This window comes from Pan paniscus, chromosome 10, assembly GCF_029289425.2.
Source record: "Pan paniscus chromosome 10, NHGRI_mPanPan1-v2.0_pri, whole genome shotgun sequence".
In the NCBI taxonomy this organism is placed as follows: Eukaryota; Metazoa; Chordata; class Mammalia; order Primates; family Hominidae; genus Pan; species Pan paniscus.
In genome coordinates, this window is record NC_073259.2 from 83,514,837 (window position 1) to 83,522,947 (window position 8,111).

Genomic DNA, 8,111 nt, shown 5'->3' on the forward strand with positions numbered 1-8,111 from the left:
GCTCCTCTAAGCCCTCTTCTCGACTGGGGCTTGATCTTGGCCCTCATCATTCCCAGACCTGCATAGCCTGGTTTTAGCAAGAATCCTGTTAAGTCAATTTAGAGGAAATATTTCCCATTCTTTTCTGATCATCCTGGCCTGACTACAGCAAGAACCCTGTTAGATCAGTTTAACAAGAATCCCCTCATCCTTGATGTCTCTTGTTAGTGATTTTCCCATCCAGACTCTGCTCCTTGGCTATAAATCCCCAAGTGTCTTTATTGTACTCAGAATTGAGCCCAATTCTATACTAAGGTCCTTTTTTCCTTTTTGCAATTTTTTAAAATAAAATATATCTTTACCACTTTAGTGTCTGGCTCTGGTTCTCTTTAATAATATGTACAACCAGATACATGTAAACATATAGTTCCAATGTTTAATATATGGTCTCAATGCCCATATGCTGATGATGAAAGTATAAATTAGTACAAGTTCCAAGAGAGTAACTGGATACTCTACATTTGAAATCTTTAAAACACTCATATCCTATTCACTTATTCTAATTCTAGGAATCAATCTTACTAAATATAGAATATATAAAGATATCCACAGCATTATTATAATAAGGAATAATTGAAACATCTGAATATTCAACAATAATGTATTATGTAAATTATGCATTCATTTGCAAAAACATTGTATAGTCCTTAAAATGTTTATGAAAAATTATAATAATCAAAAACATGCTTATGAAATAATAAATACAGAAAGCAAGATACAGAATTGCATGAAATTATGCCCTTGATTAACAAACAACATTTCTATATGTGTATTATATATTTCAAATATATATATGAGAATATGTATAAAAGATTGATAGAGGCACATGAAAATGTTGAGGGGGGTCTTCTGAGATGTATTGATAATTTTTGTTTCCTTTATCCTCAAAAAGTCAGGATTCTTAGTTGCAAAGAAAAGAAGCCACTAAAGTGGAAATGATATTTATTAAAAGCAATTCGGTAGCTGACAGAATGATTAAGGCGGCTGAGAACAGTCTCTAGGCTAAGCTTCCTAGGGCAATGCCCACCAAGTCTGCTGTAAAGAAAATCATCACTGTTGCTGCTATTGAGTAATAAATGCCAGCAACAGAACTTTTCTAAAACTTCTGGCTACCTGCTTTTCTAGAAAACTACCACCTCTTAACTACTACCCCCAAAAGCTGTACATGTCTGTTGCCAACTATCTGTCAAAAATAGAAGCTTCATGCAGAGGCTGTTTCTTCTTCATGTTGCTCATCTCCAGATCAAAGTCTTAGAGAGCTCCGAGCAGAGGAGTGACATAGCTGACTTATATTGTAAGAGGATAATTCTGACTGCCAGAGGAGCATATATGTAAAGGGCAAGGAAGGAAGCAAGGACAGTACTTAGAAGCCATTGTAATAATCCAGGCAAGAAGTAAAGCCAGGTTGGTAGAAGATGGAGTGATGAGAAATAGTCAAATTCTGGATACGTTTCAAAGATAGACATAATAGGATTTGCTAATTGCCTACATTTGAGGAGTGAGAGAAAGAAAATGCAGGAATAATCCCAAGATTTAGACTTGAGAATGTGGAAGATATTTTGGTGACAATGTACTGAGATGAGGAAGATCTTGGGGCAGACGTGACAGGTAGCAGTTGAGTGCATGAGGTGAGCTCAAGGCTGGAAATAGAAATATGGAAAATGCCTTGCATAATAGCTGGCAACTAGTGGGATAGTGGGCAGGGATTTCCTGTTGGGTACAATTTTGGGCATATCTGGGCTTGCCTAATCAAAGTCCTATTTTCATGTAAATGAAGGAGCCTCCTAGGAAGAAAGTTGTGCTGAAATTGACCCAATAGAAAATTCTTTAGCCCTTGACAGAGAAGGAAGATTCTGAACAGCATGGATACCATCACTCGAATTTATCTCCTAATCCAAATTCTGTAGATAGGCAATCAGGGAAGATGTAAGTAAAAACTAAAGGGCGTCTGAGCATGTAGCACTGCTTTGGGGCTGACCCTATGGACTGACTTCTTGAGGCACCCCTAATAGAAACCCATGGAACCGTGGCCACACAAGAGATAAGACAAGTGTCTGGAAAAGTAGCATAAGCTCTTGGTGGAAATGGACTTCTTCACCAGTTAATGTAAAAGAAACCCTCAGACAACCTTTTGTGGGTGATTTTACAAGGTGTTGAGGTCCTATGTTAGGCAGTTGTAAGCAAAATCAGTGAGGTATGTATTACTATCCTAATCTGACACAGTTGGCTCCATTTGGGGAATAAAGATCTGGTTGTAGTATATATTATCACTAATGAAAGGGATTGAGAAAAGAAAAGTAGTAAGAGTATAAAAGAATAGATTATTTCTGCTCTTACATCTGAGAAATTGAAAGGAAATATCACATAGCAGAATCCTTGGCAACCAGAAGAATTCAATGTAGCTATAGTTATGCTTGAATATACAAATATAATTAACCTAGTCCTGAGAACTGCATATAACCCAAAATCATCCAAGCTAGGCAAAAGATGTTAAAGTAAAAAATTAATTCTACAAAGCTATATATTTTTAAAAGGCAATTATTTTTGAAAATGATCCTTTGTTGGGTAGAGAAAGGGAATACATAATAAAGCTAAAAATGTCCAAACATACAACATAAAATTGTTGCAGTCTAATAACTAAAAAAGCCAATATTACTGTTTTGTACATTATTTTAGAAGAAATGAGTATATTTAGCAGGAGCATTGCTCTGCTCCAGTGTCATTGTATAAGAATTAACCTTGAATATCAAGTGGCATTTGCCCAACATTTTTCATCTGAATATCTAAAACTGTTTAAAAACTAATTATAAAACATCATTTATGGGTCATTAAATACATCTATTTCTAATAGGAAAATAAGTTATTTATTTAGACTATTCAAATGAATACCAGATGCAGTGTATAAAAAGTCACAAGGTAAAGAACCCATCAAGAAACAAATTTAACACCATTGTGAGTAGTTTATATCAAAAATCAATTATTGATCTATAGCAATAATACTTACAGTGTCAACGTATATTTTTTCCTAACTTGATTTTATTCTCTTATCAACATGTAGTGCTATAAATATGAAAGTGTTCTAGGTTAAACGTAGCCTCAACTGTATGTATGTGTATTAGTCCATTTTCATCCTGCTGATAAAGACATACCCAAGACTGGGTAATTTATAAGGGAAAGGGCTAGGCGCAGTGGCTCACGCCTGTAATCCCAGCACTTTGGGAGGCAGGCGGATCACGCAGTCAAGAGATGGAGACCATCCTGGCCAACATGGTGAAACCCCATTTCCACTAAAAATACAAAAAAAATTAGCTGGGTGTGGTGGCATGTGCCTGTAGTCCCAGCTACTTGGGAGGCTGAGGCAGGAGAATCACTTGAACCCGGGAGACGGAGGTTGCAGCGAGCTGAGATCGTGCCACTGCACTCCAGCCTGGTGACAGAGGGAGACTCCGTCTCAAAAAAAAAAAAAAAAAAAAGAAAAGAAAAGGAGGTTTAATGGACTCACAGTTCCATGTGGTTGGAGAGGCCTCACAATCATGGCAGAAAGCAAAAGGCATGTCTTACACAGCAGCAGGCAAGAGAATGAGAGCCAAGCAAAAAGGGAAACCCCTTATAAAACCATCAGATCTCATGAGACTTATTCACAACCATGACAAAAGTATGGGGGAAACCGCCCCCCATGATTCAATTCTCTCCCACAGGGTCCCTCCCACAGCATGTGGAAATTATGGGAGCTACAATTCAAGATGAGATTTGTGTGGTGACACAGCCAAACCCTATCAGTATGGAATGCACTTATGCATACCTAGAGTAATAAAGGAAAAGAAATAATAATAATAGCTGGTATATATAGTACTTACCCTGTGTCAGGCACTACCTAATCTGTTTTTAGAAATAACTTCTTATTTAAATTTGTTTATCAATCCAATGAAGGAGGTAATATTATCATTCCTATTTTACAGATAAGGAAACTAAAGGACAGAAAGACAAAATGCCTATTCATACACCTAGTACAGGGTATTTGATTTGAACCCAGACAGTCTAATGAACTTGTGCTCTTAACAACTACAGACAAGATTTGCAATGAGACCTTAAGTTAACATCTTACTAGTGTCATTCCCCTGGTCCAGTTATTTATCCTCTTTATGTCCCAATATTTTCATCTGTAAATAAGAATAATTATGTGTATACACATACATATATATACACACATATATATGTCACAAGATTATTATGAGAGCATAGTGAGATAATGAATTTGAAAAGGTTTGGTGCTTGTCATCACTGCTGCCAACTGACCTAAGCTAACATGGCCTCAAATGTCCAGTTCTTTTGATAAATATTGAAGCCTCTTGCAGTTAGAGCTGAGTTATGCAAAGGCTATGTTCCCCTCCCTTACAAACCCAGTACCTGATAGTGTGCTATTATGAAAGTAAGTCTTGGACAAATTTTGCTAAATGTCTTAACATTCATTAGCAAACAATTACAGAAACATTCCTGCTTTCTACTCTTAGACGCTCCAATGGTAAGCTCACTAAACAGACATTCTAAAGTTAAGACTAGCAGCCTTGAAGTCAAGGCAGAAAACGGGGACCTCTTGTGAGGTGGCAATTCCCTTGAACACTACACCAGCAGTAATAGAGATCTGAGGATGTCTGCTTCTTTATACTTCATTCATGCAATAGCAGGAGGCTGTGTTCAATCTCCCCACAAGCCATTCACCATGAAAATTACTCATTTTGCCAGTGAAAATGATTCTCTAACATGCCCTGTTCTAATTAACAAACTCTCAGGTATCAATTTCCATAACCATATCTGAAGTGTTAACCATCACCTTTGGAGTGTGGATTCTTGGTTAGAGTACTTCAGCACTAATTAACTGCTTCTAGAATATGGACTACAGTTAACTTGTACATTGTCACATACGTAAAACTAATTTATACCAAATTAAAGTATCATCACACAACAATGTAACAGTGACGTGTTTGCTTAATAAACATAGCCCCTCCCTCTTTCTGAATCCTTTATCTTTGTCTATCCCCACACCCAATACATAGCCCCAGTTTAGAATAGGTGGCTAGAGGTTTTGGAGCCTAAATGTTTTTGGAATCTAATCAGGAAGTGTGGGATTATAGAAAATTCTATATCATTTCTCCCCAAGAAATAAAAAAGCTCATCATATATATAAATGGATATATTTAGAACAGTATAGCAAGGTTGAGGTTTTTCCACATAATATAAATGATTATCTCTAGCTACACAAACTGTTGCTTTTTATAAGACACTTGAGTAAAACTTGCGGGGATAGAGAGACATAGTCCATTATGCAGTATTACCCACAATACTGAAATTGTGGATATTCCTTTAGTCTTTTATCTATGCATGGGTTTATCAGGCAATGTATATGTATGAATTTGTGCATGATTTTAAAGATCCCATGACTCTCCAAAATAATTGCAGTTTATTTTATTACTATGAAAGATAGCATGTTCTCACTGTAAAAAAAGATACAGAGAAGAATTAGAAAGAAAGTTAAAAATCTTTTAAAATGCTACCATGAGTGTTGAGCACTAAAAACCAATCTCTCTGTCTTAACACATATGCATAATTATCAAAGAGATCATGGTGAAGACTTGGGTTAAGAAGTGGAAAAAGTCATAGCAAAGTTCAAAGCTTTCTAAGCAGTGCAGGCTTACATTTGCTTCCACGTAAAAGTTCCTGTTCTGTGGCACACCACTTCTCTGGACTTTTGGTGCAAACGTGTAGTGTGAATTGAAAAGTTTTAGAGTTGTAGCTCTAAGGAGCTAACCTGGTCTGCACAATAACACAAAAATCATCTCTGTGACGGCAGACTTTCCCTTTTGCTGATTATTTTCAGGAAATTAGAGAAAAAATATTAAATCATTTCAAGACCAAGATAACATTGCTCATTCTTGGGAGTTGTATGTGTATAACAGGGATTACGCAGGCAACCAAAAAAACCACTGATTTTCCTTGCTCGTGGGGTTTCCTCTTTCTTGTTGTTGTATTCAAAACTCAGTCTAGCTCACAGAGACCCAGAAGAAGATGAGAAGCAGGCCTTAGACATGGTTACCACTTCAAACTGGAGAAAGTTCTCTTTGTTTATTGTCACTACATTGATCAAAAAGTTGCCTATGAGACCTGGATAAGACACTGCTTATCTCAGATTCCTATAATGTAAAGACATGCTAGTAGAAATTAGGCAGCCTGGACAAAATTTGAATTTATGTATGAGTATTTTTAAGGTTATTTGTGTGTGTGTGGCAACAGTAATTCTGCCTTATGGTTCTGTAATGGTTTTTGTTTGGTTGGTTGGTTGGGCTTTTTTGAGATGGAGTTTCACTCTTGTTGCCTAGGCTAGAGTGCAATGACAATCTCAGTTTACTGCAACTCCGCCTCCCAGGTTCAAGCAATTCACCTGCCTCAGCCTCGCAAGTAGCTGGGATTACAGGCATGCGCCACCATGCCCGGCTAATTTTGGTATTTCTAGTAGAGACAGGGTTTCACCATGTTGGTCAGGCTGGCCTTGCACAACTGACCTCAGATGATCCGCCCTCCTCAGCCTCCCAAAGTGCTGGGATTACAGGCGTGAGCCACCGCGCCTGGCCCGTATGTTTGTTTTTAATGATGGGGCCTCGCTCTGTCACCCAGGCTGGATTGCAGTGACCTGACTATAGCTCTTCACAGCCTCAAATTGTGGGGATCAAGCTATCCTCCCACCTCAACTTTCTGAGTAGGTGGGGCTACAGGTGTGCCTGAAATGTTTCTTTACTTTTTGTTTGCATTAGAAATATTTCCCCACCTCATTCCATTTTCCATATCTCTTAATTTTCTAAAATACACGTGTTTTCTAAAACCAGGTCTAAACCCCACCTACAGCTAAAATCCTCCAATAACTTCCCATGACTTTGGTGATAAAATAAAAAATCATTAGCAGAATTGAGAAATCCTTCCTGATCTGACTCTTAACTTCTCTCCCCCAAGTGGCATGAAAGCATCATTTGGATTCTGAATTCCATGACACCACGTATCAAGTTTCCTACCAGTCAGAATCACTACTTATTTACAGACCATATTTACAGAGGGAGACAATATGGAGAGGTTCTTGCTCTATTCTTGCCATAACACCATGTCTTCAACTTCACAACTAGATATATAGTTCCTATCCCTCTAATTCCCTTCTCCTCTCCAGCCCTTTTTCACTTGATCAACACCTAGCTGATTCTAGCCTCAGCAAAGACCTCACCTGCTGTATGCAGGCCAGCTCTGCCCTTTCCAGAATAGGTTAAGTATGCTCTCTTGTGTGTCCATATCTCCCTGTGCTTTCCTATATCCAGATCTCCAACAGCCCCTGTTGTAACCATCCTTGTCATCACCATCTCACAGCTCTTACCACTGTAAGCTCCTTGGGGCCAGTGACTGTGTTTTTATTTCTGTATTACTAAGGTGAATATACAAGGCAGAAATTTAATATTAGCTAGTTCATTTGATCCTGCCAAACCTCTATAATTAAGGAAGCAGAAAAGGTCCCATAGCCTCATTCAATAGGTGGCTGAGGTTTAGAGACTTTTGTATCCTGTCCAAGGTCTTACAGCTAGTTAGAAACAGAAACTAAATTCTCAACTTGAGTCCTGTATTCTTTCTACTATTCTCTCTCTCAATCCCTCTCTCTCTCTCTTTCTCTCTCTCTCTCTTTCTCTCTCTCTCTCTCTCTCACACACACACACGCTTACATGTTTCTGCCATCGTGAATGAATTCTAGGTCACGTTTATGATGTTAACCAGATATTCCAACCACTATGTGTTGATATGACTCTAAAAAGAAAAAGATTTCTGAAAGCATTTTGCGAGGCATTTATAGAAGTAAGAGATATTTTCATTTTATCACCGCAACCTCCATTAAAAATTGGAGACTATTATTCCTGGAGACTTCAGAATTTTCTTTGGAAATATCTCCCAATTCAAAAGGAAGTCTGACACAGCCTCATAAAAATCTATGTCGTAATAGGTGCTGTGTCACTGAAAACCACTGAAAAGACAGGGTTAAGAACACA